At 42.9% G+C, this 14,846-nt stretch overlaps 1 long non-coding RNA gene across 1 annotated transcript; it reads left to right on the forward strand.

Annotated features, from left to right (window-relative positions):
- The first annotated feature begins 2,774 nt into the window (after nt 1-2,774).
- LOC129633101 (uncharacterized) lies at nt 2,775-12,812 on the forward strand. The gene is made up of 5 exons (XR_008704886.1): nt 2,775-2,846; nt 11,595-11,650; nt 11,836-12,260; nt 12,369-12,623; nt 12,697-12,812. It is a non-coding gene; the product is annotated as an uncharacterized LOC129633101 (long non-coding RNA).
- Nucleotides 12,813-14,846: the final 2,034 nt, after the last annotated feature.

Consider the following 14,846-nt stretch of genomic DNA (forward strand, 5'->3'; position numbering starts at 1 on the left):
GAGTTTTTCCTGCGTCTGCTGTTTCTTAAAAATAACCAGCTCAAGATCATCCGTATGCTGAAGAAACATATTTTGGGGTGGCATATTTTGATCCTCTTCACGCACAAATGATAGGATTTGAAAAAAGCAACTTATATCATATTAAATATTTTCTTTTTGTCTAAGAATTACTAATATGACCTTTTTAATGACTGAGGGTTTTTTTTTTTCCCTTTGTGTTTCTGGTTTTAAACTAATTTAATTAGGATAACACTTTCCTATACTAGTCAGATTTTTTTTTTTTAATCATCACAAACACCTCTCCTAAAAATATGGGAATAGGTATCATTCCCATGAAGTGAAGTAAAAGTTGCTCTGCCATGTCCAACTCTTTGTGACCCCGTGCATGGTGAGAGTGGAGTCTTACCCACTGGGCCACCAGGGAAGTCTCCCTATCAATAACTTTTAACAAATAAATGGTCGTTTTTTTTGAGCTAAAGTTTCTGTTGATCTTTACTTATTTGTTGTTGTTGTTTAATTGCTAAGCTGTGCCCGACTCTTTTGCAACCCCATGGACTGTAGCCTGCCTAGGCTCCTCTGACCGTGGGATTTCCAAGGCAAGAATACTGGAGTGGGTAGCCATTTCCTTGACCAGGGATGGAACTTGGGTCTCCTGCATTGCAGGCAGATTCTTTACCATTTGAGTACCCATGGAAGCCCCATCATTCCCATAACTATCACTGCTGTCTACCAGGTGGCTCAGCGGTAAAGAATCCACCTGCCAGTGTAGGAGATGTGGGTTTGATCACTGGGTCGGGAAGATCCTCTGGAGGAGAAAATGGCAACCCGCTCCAGTTTTCTTGCCTGGAAAATCCCATGGGCTGAAGAGCCTGGCAGGCTAAAATCCATGGAGGTCACAAAGAGTCAGACATGACTTAGTGAATGAGCACTGCACTGCACGTGCTGTTTAGTAGCATATTCTTTTATTAAAAAAAGAATTTCAAAATCTACAGGACCAGGAGTTAATGGTTTTTAAAGACCAGTTTTTAGCTTCCATAAAGCTAATCTCAAAACCAAAATATTCTTTGAAATCAGTGGGAAGTCTGTTCACTGAGCATTGGAAAAGATGAAAATAAGTTGAAAGGAAGTAACTCTCACCAGTTTCTTCTGAGTTACCTCATGCACACGCATTTCTTTAATCTATTTTAAATTAGCATTTTATTTTAAGCATATGCTCTTGTATTATGCATGGCCTGTTCAATTAGTCTTTGGACATTGTCCTTTTCCCCTAATTGTCTCTATGTCTTTCAATATTTAAAAAACTCTAATTTTAATCTTTTTTTAATTCTAAAATTTTTTTAGAATATCCTCTTTTGTATAATTTATCGTTTCCTTTTTAGAGTTACTGTAACAATTTTAACTGTTTTTTACTCAGATCTTGGTGGAAAGTCTGCTATTTTTAGGGTGGGGATTCTCTGTCTTGGTACTATTAAAATTCGGGGCCAGATAATTCTTTGTCACAGGGGCTGTTCTGCGTTCATTTCAGTTCAGTCACTCGGTCTCTGCGACCCCATGGACTGCAGCACACCAGGCTTCCCTGTCCATCACCAACTCCCAGGGCTTATTCAAACTCATGTCCATCGAGTCAGTGATGCCATCTAACCATCTTATCCTCTGTCTTCCCCTTCTCCCCCTGCCTTCCATCTTTCCCAGCATCAGGGTCTTTTCTAAGGAGTCAGTTCTTCACATCAGGTGGCCAAAGTATTGGAGTTTCAGCCTCAGCATCAGTCCTTCCAATGAACACCCAGGACCGATCTCCTTTAGGATGGACTGGTTGAATCTCCTTGCAGTCCAAGGGACTCTCAAGAGTCTTCTCCAACACTACAGTGTACTGTAGTATATTCAGCTGCATCTCTGGCCCCTGCCAACAGCAGTATCCCATGAGTTGTGACAAGCAAAAATACCTTCAGTCATGAACAAGTATCTCACCTGGAGTTGGGGGCAAAGTTGCTCCCTGTTGAGGAAACAGAGATGGGGTTAAGTTTTAGGCTTCTGTCTCTGTAAAACATGATTTACAGATTTCATAAATTCATTCATTCATAAATCATGATTTATGAATGAATTATTCTCTGAAACATTACAATGAAAAGATCTTTAACAGCAGAATTTTTATTTTTTCCAGAAAGTACACAGAGAAAGTTTGTGGAAATCAATAAAGGGAAACCTCCTTAAAATGAAGTCAGGAGACCAGAAGGGAGAACTGCCCTGCAGGTACGTGCTAGCGCGGTAAGTTACTTCAGTCGTCTCTGTTTTGAGGCCTTAAGGACTGTAACCTGACAAGCTCCTCTGTCCTCAGGATTCTCCAGGCAAGAATACTGGAGTCGGTTGCCACTTACTACTCCAGAGGATCTTCCCAACCCAGCATCTCTTATGTCTCCTGCATTGACAGGCGGGTTTTTCTTTTCATTTTTTTTTTTTTTTTTTTACCACTGGCGCCACCTGTGAAGCCCATCATGCAGGTACCACTAGACATCAGTATAGATGCCAATAGAAAGAGACATACATCTCTTGCATCTCTGGCAAGAAGTGACACTACTTTACTACTGCCATCAAGAGGAATAAAGATTTTCTCCTTGCCTGGCAACAGCTTAGCCAATCAGAGACTATCTCAGCTCAGCCAATGAAAACCCACCATGTTTCAAAATCCCAGTTTCCTCCAATGCACTTTTCGTTTAAACAGCCCCGCCCAAATTCCCTTTTTCCTCTATAAAAAGCTTCCTCTCCTTTGCTTTACCAGTCTTGCAAGTGGTTGACCATTGTTGCACCTTCTGAATCACGTTTCTTTGCTGCCCCTGGAGTAAAGGCTGGTGAGATAATTATGTTTGGTGAGATAACTGTCTGTTTTTTATTGCTTAAGGTCAGCGTTACAGCAGGAAATGCCGTACTTACTCAACTCAGTGCTCCTCCACTGCTGTTATTTTCTCTCTGCCAGTAGTATCAAGAAACAATTTTAAGAGTATAGTTATGATACTTCATGCTATCAGTCTCAAAAGGTCTGGCATATAACTTTCCTTGCTGCTGCTGCTAAGTTGCTTCACTCGTGTCCGACTCTGTGCGACCCCATAGATGGCAGCCCACCAGGCTCCCCCGTCCCTGGGATTCTCCAGGCAAGAACGCGGGAGTGGGTTGCCATTTCCTTCTCCAATGCATGAAAGTGAAAAGTGAAAGTGAAGTCGCTCATTCGTGTCCAACTCTTGCGACCTCATGGACTGCAGCCTACCAGACTCCTCCGTCCATGGGATTTTCCAGGCAATAGTACTGGAGTGGGGTGCCATTGCCTTTTCCACTTTCCTTGCTACTCAGGAGCAAAAATGTGAAAATGTAGATGACAGTCAGGTGTACCTCTGTTCAAAAAACAAGACAGCAGGAACAAGATGAAGTTACTTATGCTAAAGTCCAGCGTCACCAAATGGAGGCTTAACTCAGTGTCACCAAGTTGAGACTTCATTACAGCTTCAGCTCTTCCAAAAATGAAAATTTAAACCAGGCAATCAGAAGTGATCTGATCAGTAATAGTTGGGTAATCTGCCTGATAGCCTCCTGCCATTCCCTATAGAAAAGTGATCTTGCAATAACCCTCCTCCCCACTTTTAACCTGATATAACGTCCTTGTTCCTATTTCCTTCTGCTTATAAAAGTCTTTAATTTTGTACAGATCCTTCCTTTCTATATGCCAGATTGGATGTTAAATCAATTTTCACTCCAACTCTTAAAAATTTTAATATGCTTCAGTTTATCTTATAACTCTGTAGTCTCATGTCCATTGCAACATTATTCACAATAGCCCAAATATGGAAACCGTTAAAGTGCCCATCAGTGGAAAAATAGATAAAGAAAATATCATCTAAATATACAGTGGAATATTATTTAGCCTTAAGAAAAAGAAATCCTGCCATTTGCAAAAACATGGATATACCTTGAGAGCATTTGTTAAATGAAAAAAGAAAGAGAAAGATGAATTATGTATGATCTCACTTATATATAGAATCTAAAAAAGGTGAACTTACAAAAACAGAGGTAGAAGAGTAACTTAAAAACAGAGTTGTTTTTTTTTTTTTTTTCAAACTGATGAACCTACATCAATGATCTTATCCACCTCTAGCAGCCGCAAGTTTCTTTTTGGGTCTGCAATAAATTAGATAACACAGGAGGCAAGTACCTGAGCTTTGAAGGGCATAGGCGTAGGAACCAGACTGCCAGGGTGTGAAGGCAATTTCTGTTTCTCACTGTTTCTCACTAACCACCTAAATGGTCACAGGTAGATTTCCCTGGCCTTCCTTTCCTCATCAGTGCAACTCAGGTAATAGTACCTGCTTCACAGACTGTGCCGAGGATTAAACAAATGAACACGTGTGAAGTGCTTGGACCAATGCCTGACCTGGTAAATGATCAATCAGTTTTACTTATCACTGGTAAGTGCAAAAGAATTGTTCATGTAATTGGAAGCTCATTCATTTTTAACATAAATCTTCTTTAAACATGTTACAGAAGCCTCATTTTTCTCTTATTCCTCATATAAAACTTTTTTGAATAACCATTATGTATGAATACATTTGTACGAAGCCCTGGGAACTATCTATAAACTTTATATGTATATGTATATAAATGATCTGGCCTCAAGCAACTTGTGATCTTGCAGTAGGGAGAGTAAGTGGGCATGGCTGGTACTGGCTCACAAGGGCACAGTGCGATTGGGGTGACACAGCACAGCCTGGCTTTGAGGGTGGAGGGAGGCACAGGGGGCTGTGCAGAGGAGGATAAGGAAACTTTTTAATCTGGTTATTTCAAGTGGTGAACGTTTGTAATTCACTCTATTGAAAGGGAGTCTTAAGAACACGTCTCATCATGCCTTGCAGATTAATCAACATACATGGCCCAGGCTGTAAACTGTTCTCGGATAGTCACAGCCTTCATTAATATTACCAGTGATTGCATGAGTCAATCCCCATGGACAAAGGAGCATGGCAGGCTATATTGAAAAGAGCTGGGCATGACTGAGCAACTGAGCACACAAAGAGTAGAAAGACCTCTAGGGGGTTACTACATTGCCTATACAGCTGTGTGCTTTTATTTATTTTAAATTATTGATTACACTGGGTCTTCGCAGCTGCACACTGGCTTTCTCTAGTTGCAGAGAATGGGCTTCCCATTGCACTGGCTTCTCTTGTTGGGGAGCACAGACTCTAGAGCACAGGCTCAAAAGTTGTGCCACAGGGCTTAGCTGCTCTGCAGCACGTGGAACCTTCCCTGGCCAGGGATCGAACCTGTGTCCCCTGCATTGGCAGGCAGATTCTAATCCACTGTACCACCAGGGAAGTCCCAAGCTGTTTGCTTTGAAATAAACTCTTAGTCCAGAGATTTAAAAATTAAATTAATTTAAAAATTACTGGGTCTGCTTCTTCATGAAGAAGATTAGCTGTTGTTTCCTAAAAGTACTCTTCTGCTGACCCTTCCGAGATTGTGATCTGTGATTTGCTGTGGACAGAGAAAGTAGGTAAGCGTGTCTTTTAGGACTATATTCAAAATCAGATATAACAGATCTAGTAGTCTCACCTGACAGGAAAGTGGAAGCATTTGTAAATGGCTTTTTATGCAGTTGTGTGTGGGGTGGATTGCACTGGTTTTTGGAGGCTGATTTGCTAATTTCCCCGTTCTTGGGTGATTCTGGTTGCATTTGATGGAATAGTGACTTCCTGGTAATTAAATGATTTAAGGGGCTTCCCTAGTGGCTCTGTTGGTAAAGAATCCACCTACAGTGAAGGAGACCTGGGTTTGATCCTTGGGTCAGGAAGATCCCCTGCAGAAGGAAATGGCAACCCACTCCAGTATTCTTGTCTGGGAAATCCCATGGACAAGGAGCCTGGTGGGCTACAGTCCATGGGGGCTCAAGAGTCAGACATGACTAAACTACCAAATGATCTAAATTCTAGATATAGTGACATTTTTCCTAAAAGAAGATGTATTTCAGTATGTAGTAGGTCTACTTTTATCCTTCTCATCACCATCTTAATTTTTATGAACTTGAATAATATCCTCCCTTATCTTTCCTTGTTTCTATAGTCCTCACACTTGAGTCTAAGATTCACATCAGTTTCTCTAACCTCTTGAGGTAGCTGCTGATATGGAGCACATCTGGCACACTCCTATCTAGCCTTCAAAGCCCAGCTCAAATGACCCACTCTGAGAAACTTTTTCTTAGGATGAATAATCTTTTGAATGCAGACTTGTTTATATCTGTACTTCCATAACACTTTTAATCCTCCTATATGACTTTTAATCTATGTAACATCTTTATACATACATGCCTATCTTCTTAGTTGGATTAGGGCTTTTTTGAGGTTGGGTCCATCTACCTCTCAAAATGCATTACCAAAAATTGTCACTTGCTGGTTATTGATTGCACAAAAAGATAGTGTTTTATGGTTTGCACTCACTCTCTTTCTGATGATAACCATCACTTGTGAGATCCCCTACCCAGTCATCCACTTATCCCCTCACCACACAGACATGTGGGTACACACACACACACACACACCCCAGCATGCTAAACTCATGCTCATGATACCAAAAGTTATTTTTCTTTAACTGTATTGAGTTTCCACTTATTTAAAACTGCCTGCATTTAAGAACCCTTGCTTATAGCTGCAGTTTATCGCTCTCAGTTGTGCATTTCTGTATCATTTGGCGTGTAGTCTGGTGTTGCTGGCAGCTTAGCTGTGGAGGGTCTAAGTTCCAGAGCTCAGCTGGACAGGAGGAAGGAACTCACAAGTACTGTAACTGTATGGGCTAGACGTCAAATTCCAATGTGGGGGGAGTTGGCATCTGGTACTGTCTGCCAAGCAGCCATTCCCCTGAGAGCAACATTGTTCTTCTTTTGAGGAGTTGCTGTTTACCCATAACCACCTATTTCTGTTGAAGGTGCTTCAGTGACTAGTCAAAAGCTCCTCGTCAAGACAGTCAGTCATGGTCCTTTCCTGAAAACCTTAGTGTCTGGAAAAGGGGTGGATTGAAGTTGAATTGGGGATGAAATTGGTGACCTGGTATAAACATGAAGCTGCCTGCCCTTCTTGTCAGAACATGTACTTTTCTAAGACACAGGGAAACAGACCAGTGATCCCATTCTAGGGAGAGGCCCTGTGGGAAAAGTAGAGACCCTAGGATTCCATGAGCAGAGAAACCAGGATTCAGGTCAGGAATGCTTCAGCACGAAGGACTGAAGCCAAGGTGCAGCACAGCACCCTTGCATGTTTCCTGTTGTTGCATGTGGGATGCAGTTCCCAGACCACGTGTTGAACCTGGCCCCCTGCATGGGGAGAGTGGAGTCTTACCCACTGGGCCACCAGGGAAGTCTCCCTATCAATAACTTTTAACAAGTAAATGGTCATTTATTTGACCCAAACTTTCTGTTAATATTTACTAATTTGTTGTTGTTTAGTCGCTAAGTTGTATCTGACTCTTTTGCAACCCCATGGACTATAGCCTGCCAGGCTCCTCTGCCCATGGGATTTCGCAGGCAAGAATACTGGAGTGGGTTGCCATTTCCTTCTCCAGGGGATCTTCCTTACCCAGGGATCAAATATGTGTCTTCTGCATTGAAGGTGGATTCTTTACAGCTGAGCCACCAGGGAAGCCCATTTACTTACTTAGTACACATTTATTGAACTCCTACTGTGGCTCAGCTGGTAAAGAATCCGCCTGCAATGTGGGAGACCTGGGTTCGATCCCTGGATTAGGAAGATTCCCCTAGAGAAGGGAAAGGCTACCCACTCTGGTATTCTGGTCTGGAGAATTCCAGACTGAGCGACTTTCACTTTCACTTTAAGTATCAGCGGTCATAGTATATGCAGATAAAAGATTCATTTAAATAGGCTCAAACTACAAGTAGGTTACAATCTAGCATAAGAAAAAATAGATGCAGATAAGTTGCATGCCTAGTCTCAAGGCAAGGTATAATATAATAGAGGTCATAAAAATCATATTTAATATGTGAGTTTGGTTGAAAAACAGATGATTTTCAGCAGAGGGGAATCAGAGCTGATTTTATTCAAGATCCTTGTAAAGCTTGGGTAGCTCTGTCAGGTCATGCTGATTCAGTTGCATTCCAGATGTCAGTCAGGTTTAGAATTTCCAGTGTACACAGTGATGGAACATATTTCTATGTCTTCAACCTGTCAGGTAAAAAGCCCTTCTGTATTTCCAAGTTTCAAGGTAAGGAGACCAAGGGAGTAAATAATGCTTGGTTATTTTTGAAATTGTAAAAAATCAGTATGATCCTTTACAAATCAAACATGCCTTTAAGATGTTATTTTATTGTTTTGAAGTTCTCAAAGCTATGCTTTTTCAAAGCTCAGTTCTCTAGTCAAAGCTAGGTTTTTCTAGTAGTCATGTATGGATGTGAGAGTTGGACCATAAAGAAAGCTGAGCGCCGGAGAATTGGTGCTTTTGAACTGTGGTGTTGGAGAAGACTCTTGAGAGTCCCTTGGACTGCAAGGAGATCCAACCAGTCCATCCTAAAGGAAATCAGTCCTGAATATTCATTGGAAGGACTGATGCTGAAGCTGAAACTCCAATCCTTTGGCCACCTGATGCGAAGAACTGACTGCTTAGAAAAGACCCTGATGCTGAGAAAGATTGAAGGCAGGAGGAGAAGGGGATGACAGAGAATGAGATGTTTGGATGGCATCGCTGACTTGACGAACATGAGTTTGAGCAAGCTCTGGGAGTTGGTGATGGACAGGTAAACCTGGTGTGCTGCAGTCCATGGGGTCGCAAAGAGTTGGACACGACTGAGTGACCAACCAAAGCACAGGAAGCTAATATAGCTTTGAAAGCTCTTTATGCAGAATTTAAATATCGGTGAGCTTTCAGAGAAGATGCCATCTTCTTGGAGAAATGCCAGGTCAAAGGAAGCTGGTGAGGATCAAGGCATCTAGTAAGGGTAGAGTAGACTGGCCGGTCAGCTTGGATATGGAAGCCTTTATGAGTGGAAGAGCCAGCAGGGACAGAGAACAGGGGAGGGATGCAAGAGGCAAAGACAGAAGGATTGAAAGAAAGTATGGTAGGAAACCTACAGGTTGAATCAACACATGTTGGAATGCAGTGTAGTATAAAATCAAAAGAGGAGCATGATGGATGGTCAGTGAAATTGCTCAGACATGGATACCATCCATCCATATGCTTTCACTTTCCCTTAAGACCAACGGTGTGTGTTTTTAAATTTCTGATATCTTCATATCGGGTCAACTAATAGTTTGACTTAATATGCCTAGTAGCAAATGACAAATTAGGCAGCAAATAAAAAATTTCTAAGGAAAATAATAATTTTAGGTAATTTGGCTAAGAAATGAGAAAAAAATGGCATCACATTGAATGCACCAAAATTCTGTGACTGTGTCCTTCCTTGTCCTACAGATTTCATTCCCACCTGGAAACTGTGGTTTAGCCAGCTGCACAGTGCCTTAAACAAGAAAGCTGATTAATAGTCACCTGCTCAATTGCCTGTGAGTGAAACTTCGAGTGAGTGAAAGTCGCTGTCTTGTCTCACTCTTTGTGACCCCATGGACTGTAGCCTGCCAGGTTCCTGTGTCCATGGAATTTTCCCAACAAGAATACTGGCGTGGGTTGCCATGCCTTCCTCCAGGGGATATTCCTGACCCAGGGATTAAACCTGAATTTCCTGCATTGCAGGCAGATTCTCTACTGTCTGAGCCACCACAGAAGCCCCAAAATTTTTCATATACTTGTTCTATAAGATTGACTGAACACTCCTCTGACCAGGCACTGTTCTAGGCACTGAGGATAGAGCAGCAAACAAAATAGTCTTCAACAGAGCAAGTGTTCCAGTGGGACAGTGACACAGAAGTCTGGAATTCAATAGTGGGAAACTATTCCAGTGATTGGAGAAGGAAATGGCAACCCACTCCAGTGTTCTTGCCTGGAGAATCCCAGGGACGGGGGAGCCTTGTGGGCTGCCGTCTGTGGGGTCGCACAGAGTCGGACATGACTGAAGCGACTTAGCACCAGCAGCAGCAGCATTCCAGTGATCCAGATATTAAATGAGGGAAAAAAAGCAAGCGAAATACGTGCACATTATGTAAATATATACATAGCAGTAAGTCAACCTAGGAAAGTATAAAACTGGGCAAAGGTTAGAGTTAAAATGGGGGTGGAGGGTTCTATTTCAGTTCAGAAGGTTGAGGAAGGTCTTTCTGTTGAAGTGTCTCAGAGCACAGATCTGAGTGAGGGAGTGAGCCATTATAACTGGATGAAGAGTGAGAAGGGAATCTACTTGGGGCATAGCAAGGAGGCCAGCATGGCAGGAATGAATAATAAGGACCAGGAGAGGGTGGTGGAGAGGATATAGAGATAGATGTCTTTAGAGATGTAGCCAGGACCTACATTGAGGATTTGTAGGGCATGCTAAGATTTTTGACATTTGCACCAAGAGTGAGGGGAAGCCATTGGTGGGTACCGAGCAGGGGGATAACGTGATTGGACTTTCATTTGAATTGGATCATCCAGGCTGCTGTAGGCAACAGACTCAAGAATAAGAAGCAGGTGACAGGAGACTATTTTGATAAACCTGGCTTATCATGGTGGTTTGAACTGGGATGGTGGGAACAGAGGTGAAAAGCAGTGAACTTTGAAGTATAAAAAATGCACATGTGAGAGAATTTTTTGCCACACTGACTGTATGAGCTGAACAATTAAAGTCAAAGGATGACTCCAAGGATTTTGGCTTAAGTACCTGGGTGAGTGAAGAATTGGTTTACTGGTTATGATGAAGATCAGGAGATGGGCAGGTTTGGGGTTGTTTGCTTTTGGACTGGGTTAGTTTGGAATACTCTTAGGTATCTATGTAGAGCAGTCATAGTGGCAATTTGACACAGAAGTTTGGAATTCGGTAAAGAGGTTAGAATATGGGATATAAGTTGTCGACTTTTCTGTACATGGCATTGTGTGGTATGGTGCTGACTGCTTCGTTTCTAGCATACAATGAAGCTGTTCTCTGCCCCAAGGACTTGCAACCTACTGCTGCTGCTGCTAAGTCGTTTCAGTTGTGTCCGACTCTATGCGACCCCATGGACGACAGCCCGCCAGGCTCCCCCGTCCCTGGGGTTCTCCAGGCAAGAACACAGGAGTGGGTTGCCATTTCCTTCTCCAACTGGCAACCTACAGATTGCACTTGACTCTCCTCTTTAAAATTACCCTCCCACTCACACAACATAACCTCGTTGCTCTATAATATACTGAGTTCTTAACTACTTTTCTCTCAGATATTTGAAGACAATTGAGAATTCTCTGTACTGTACTCAATAACCACAGAGATAAATAAATACACCCCAAAGATGCCAAGTCAACAATTTTGGAACATCTCTAAAAGTTAAACTTAATTGAAAGGCAACTTTTAAATATTTTTCATTGAAGTATACTTGATTTACAATGTTCCAGGTGTACAGCAAAGTGATTCAGATATATTATGTATTTATATACATATATTTAGGCATGTTCGTATATGTATATATGCATATACATATATATATATTCTTTTTCAGATTCTTTTCTACTATTACAAGATACTGAATATATTAATAGTTACCTGTGATATAAAGTAAGTCTTTGTTGTTTATGCATTTATATACAGTCCTTTGCATGTTAACCCTGGATTCTTAATTTGTTCCTTTCCTCCCCCACCCCACCCCCCATCAACTTCCCCTGTGGTAACCATAAGTTTGTTTTCTATGTCTGTGAGCCTATATTCTGTTTTGTAAATAAGTTCATTTGTATCTTTTTTAGATTCCACATGTAAGTGATGTCATATATTTATCTCTGAATGACTTCACTTAGCATGATAATCTCTAGGTCCATCTGAAAGGCAGTTTTAAAGAGCTCTTCAGGCTAACTCTATTGGAGGACAGATCAAGGTCATCACACCTAGTGTAGCTTCAAAGTCGTTCCTGAAAAACAACTCTGACCTAGTGTAGCTTGAATTGTTTTCTACCTAATATCCCGAGGTGACTTCAGGGAACAGCTTCAAGATGTGGTCACAGGGAAGTTCAAGGAGAAAATCGTACAGATATCCATTAATATCACCAAAGAAATTTTAGGGACATACTTGCCTGGGGCTCTTCCATCTCTCTTCCATCCTTGGATTCAGCTCAAGAGACTCCTGGTGGCTAAAGAGTTTGCATGTTCATAATGAAAGACCTCTTTTGGTAAAGGTAAGTGTAACTCTGCACATATGGGTGGGTGGGGTGGGGAAAAACATGAGGATGGAGACTTTTCAAGCATTACCTGTATTACTTAGATCTTTCTCTTCCTTTGTATAGGTTGGATGTGCCTTTCTCTGTTTGCTCAGATTGGTAGAATTGCCTCTCCCTTCATCCATTTCTTAGTTGGTGGACGCACATCAGCCACTGGATGGCTGTTGGTGGCTGTGGGTGCCCTGTGGTTCTTTATGTGATGTCTGTGTCTCTCCGTCAGCTCTCCTACTTGGGTGCCAGCAGCTGAGAGTGGTTTATCCTTTCAGTACACTCCACTGTTTTTATATATTCATGGCAGAGGATGCAGCCAAGGTTACAAAGGTATTTTTTTCCTTGATCCATTGAAGACTCACCGAGTTACCTGAATATTACAAACAAGTTTCCCTTTGTTCAGGTCAGCTTTGGAGGTCGCTGCTGCTGCTGCTGCTAAGTCGCTTCAGTCATGTCCGACTCTGTGCGACCCCATAGACGGCAGCCCACCAGGCAGATGCTAGCAAATAATATTTTTACATGGCTACTCATCATCATAATGAAAGTTAATTTTCTCTTAACAGAGTTATTTTTCAACAATCAACTGAAAGAACACATCTAGCATTGTGGCCAGTTTACTCTTTTATACATGTTACTTTGCTGCCTGAGTCATTGCACATTGTTTATCCAGACCTCACAGCTTTTATATGCTGTTCTGCAAATAATGATGGACTGTGTCATATTTGGGAGAAATGTATTAGTTGTAAACTGAATTATTTAGGGGGGTTAAAAAACAATTTAGACACCTTTTAATTCAAGAATTTAGGATTAAGGCTTATGATCATATTTTGACTTGTGGCAGTGTACAGTCTTGTGCAGTGTCATTTTGACAGGTGAAGACAGAAAATGAAAGCAGTATCTACAACCATATTTCTTCAGTGTGATAAGTTCCTAGGGCATTCAAGGATTATTACTATTTTTTAAATGTGCTTGCTGCTTGCCATTCTGCTACCGAAAACAAGCTAGTCAGAGGAGGCTAAGTGTTAGAGGACATCTCTGGGAACTCTCATCTGGAATCACTTGTGACAAAGCATTCTTGACTTCTTTTTTACTACTTCCTTCTCTGCTTTCCAACGAAACCAATTTCTGTTGAAAGAGCTGGACTATTTTTTTCAAGCCAGATATACTTCTTACTGCCAAATGTATAGTGGAAAAATTAAAGTAGGCTGGTAATTTATCTTAATCATTCAAGAACATCTAGCTATTAATGGAAGTCAGTGCCACCAAACATGCCATGTATTATTAATACAATATTGTTTTAGGAGGCAGGAAACATAATTGGGGGAAAAATCTTTCGGTGTTTGAGTCAGAAAATCTGTGGAGTCAGGGAGCTCAAAAGTTCTTTGTTAATAGTTCTGTGACCTTGAACAAGTAACTTTGCCTGTCTGATCCTGGCTCTACAGCTATGAAATGCAGCCAAAAACGACCGACTGGAGAGCAAGTCAGTTGTGTCAAAGACATCAAAGTGTTACACTAGTGAAAAGAACCGATGCTCTGAATAGACACATTGCAGTATATAAATCTATGGCTTTGTGATTTTACACTGTACGAATTTGGAAGCTTCGGCATGTGCACCGGTTTTCCTCCCCCCCAGTCTAGTTCCCTGCAGGTGAGGTAGTTTATTTTCAGAAAAGAACTGAGTTTGTTGCCCTGCAGGAAGAGGAGGTTTTTCGGAGGGGAGTTCCGGAGAAACTGGCTGGCTTCGGGGTGCATAAAATCGAAATCCACGGCTGCAGCAACTTCTGCAAGAGAGGTGTCATTTGAGTCCTTTTTGTGGCAAGGGTGAAAGAAACCACCCGCCACAGAAACGTGGTATCAGGGTTCACTAGGAGGAACCACTGTAGGACATGATATTTACAATGTCACCAGAATATTTTCAAATAAACCAGGATACTCACTGCAGGAGGGAGTGGGCGAGGGGGGCAGAGAAGGAAGATGCAGGTTTCAATGACTTCTGTTTTGGAGGCTCCGGAGGGTCAGTGAGTGTGCCCTTCCCTTGAGGGAGAGGGCTCAGGGGGCTGGAAGCGATCTAGGGGGAGCATCCGTTAGTCCCCAGGGCCCCACGCGCCCTTTCCTTCGTCCCCTGCTTAGGGGGCAGCTGGGGCGCGCTAAGGGCAGCAGTGTCGCGAGCCCCCCGCCCCCCCTCCATTCCCACGCGGGTCTTGGGTTCGATCGCCCCTGCCCCGTCCCGCGGGCATCACCTGGCCCTTCCGGTAACGGTTTCTGGACCCGGTGGCCCCCGACCCTCCCCCCCAACCCCGCCTCCCCCCACCCACCGGAGCCGCAGTGCTGCGCGGTTCCGAGAGGGGTAATCCGCCCCGGAACAGACGTGAGCGGCCCTGGGGCGGGGTCGCGGGAGGAGGCCCAGGGATTCCCCCACCCCCCTCCCCCCAATTCCAGCCTGCCCGCCGTCTCCGCACCTCACCCGGGGTTTGCGCTCGCCCCCCACCCCAGCCCCTTCCCCATCCCCCGGAACGACCCCTGGCTCCTCCCCTCCTACCGCCCGGCGCCGGC

The sequence above is a fragment of the Bubalus kerabau genome, chromosome 18 (assembly GCF_029407905.1).
Source record: "Bubalus kerabau isolate K-KA32 ecotype Philippines breed swamp buffalo chromosome 18, PCC_UOA_SB_1v2, whole genome shotgun sequence".
Lineage (NCBI taxonomy): Eukaryota > Metazoa > Chordata > Mammalia > Artiodactyla > Bovidae > Bubalus > Bubalus kerabau.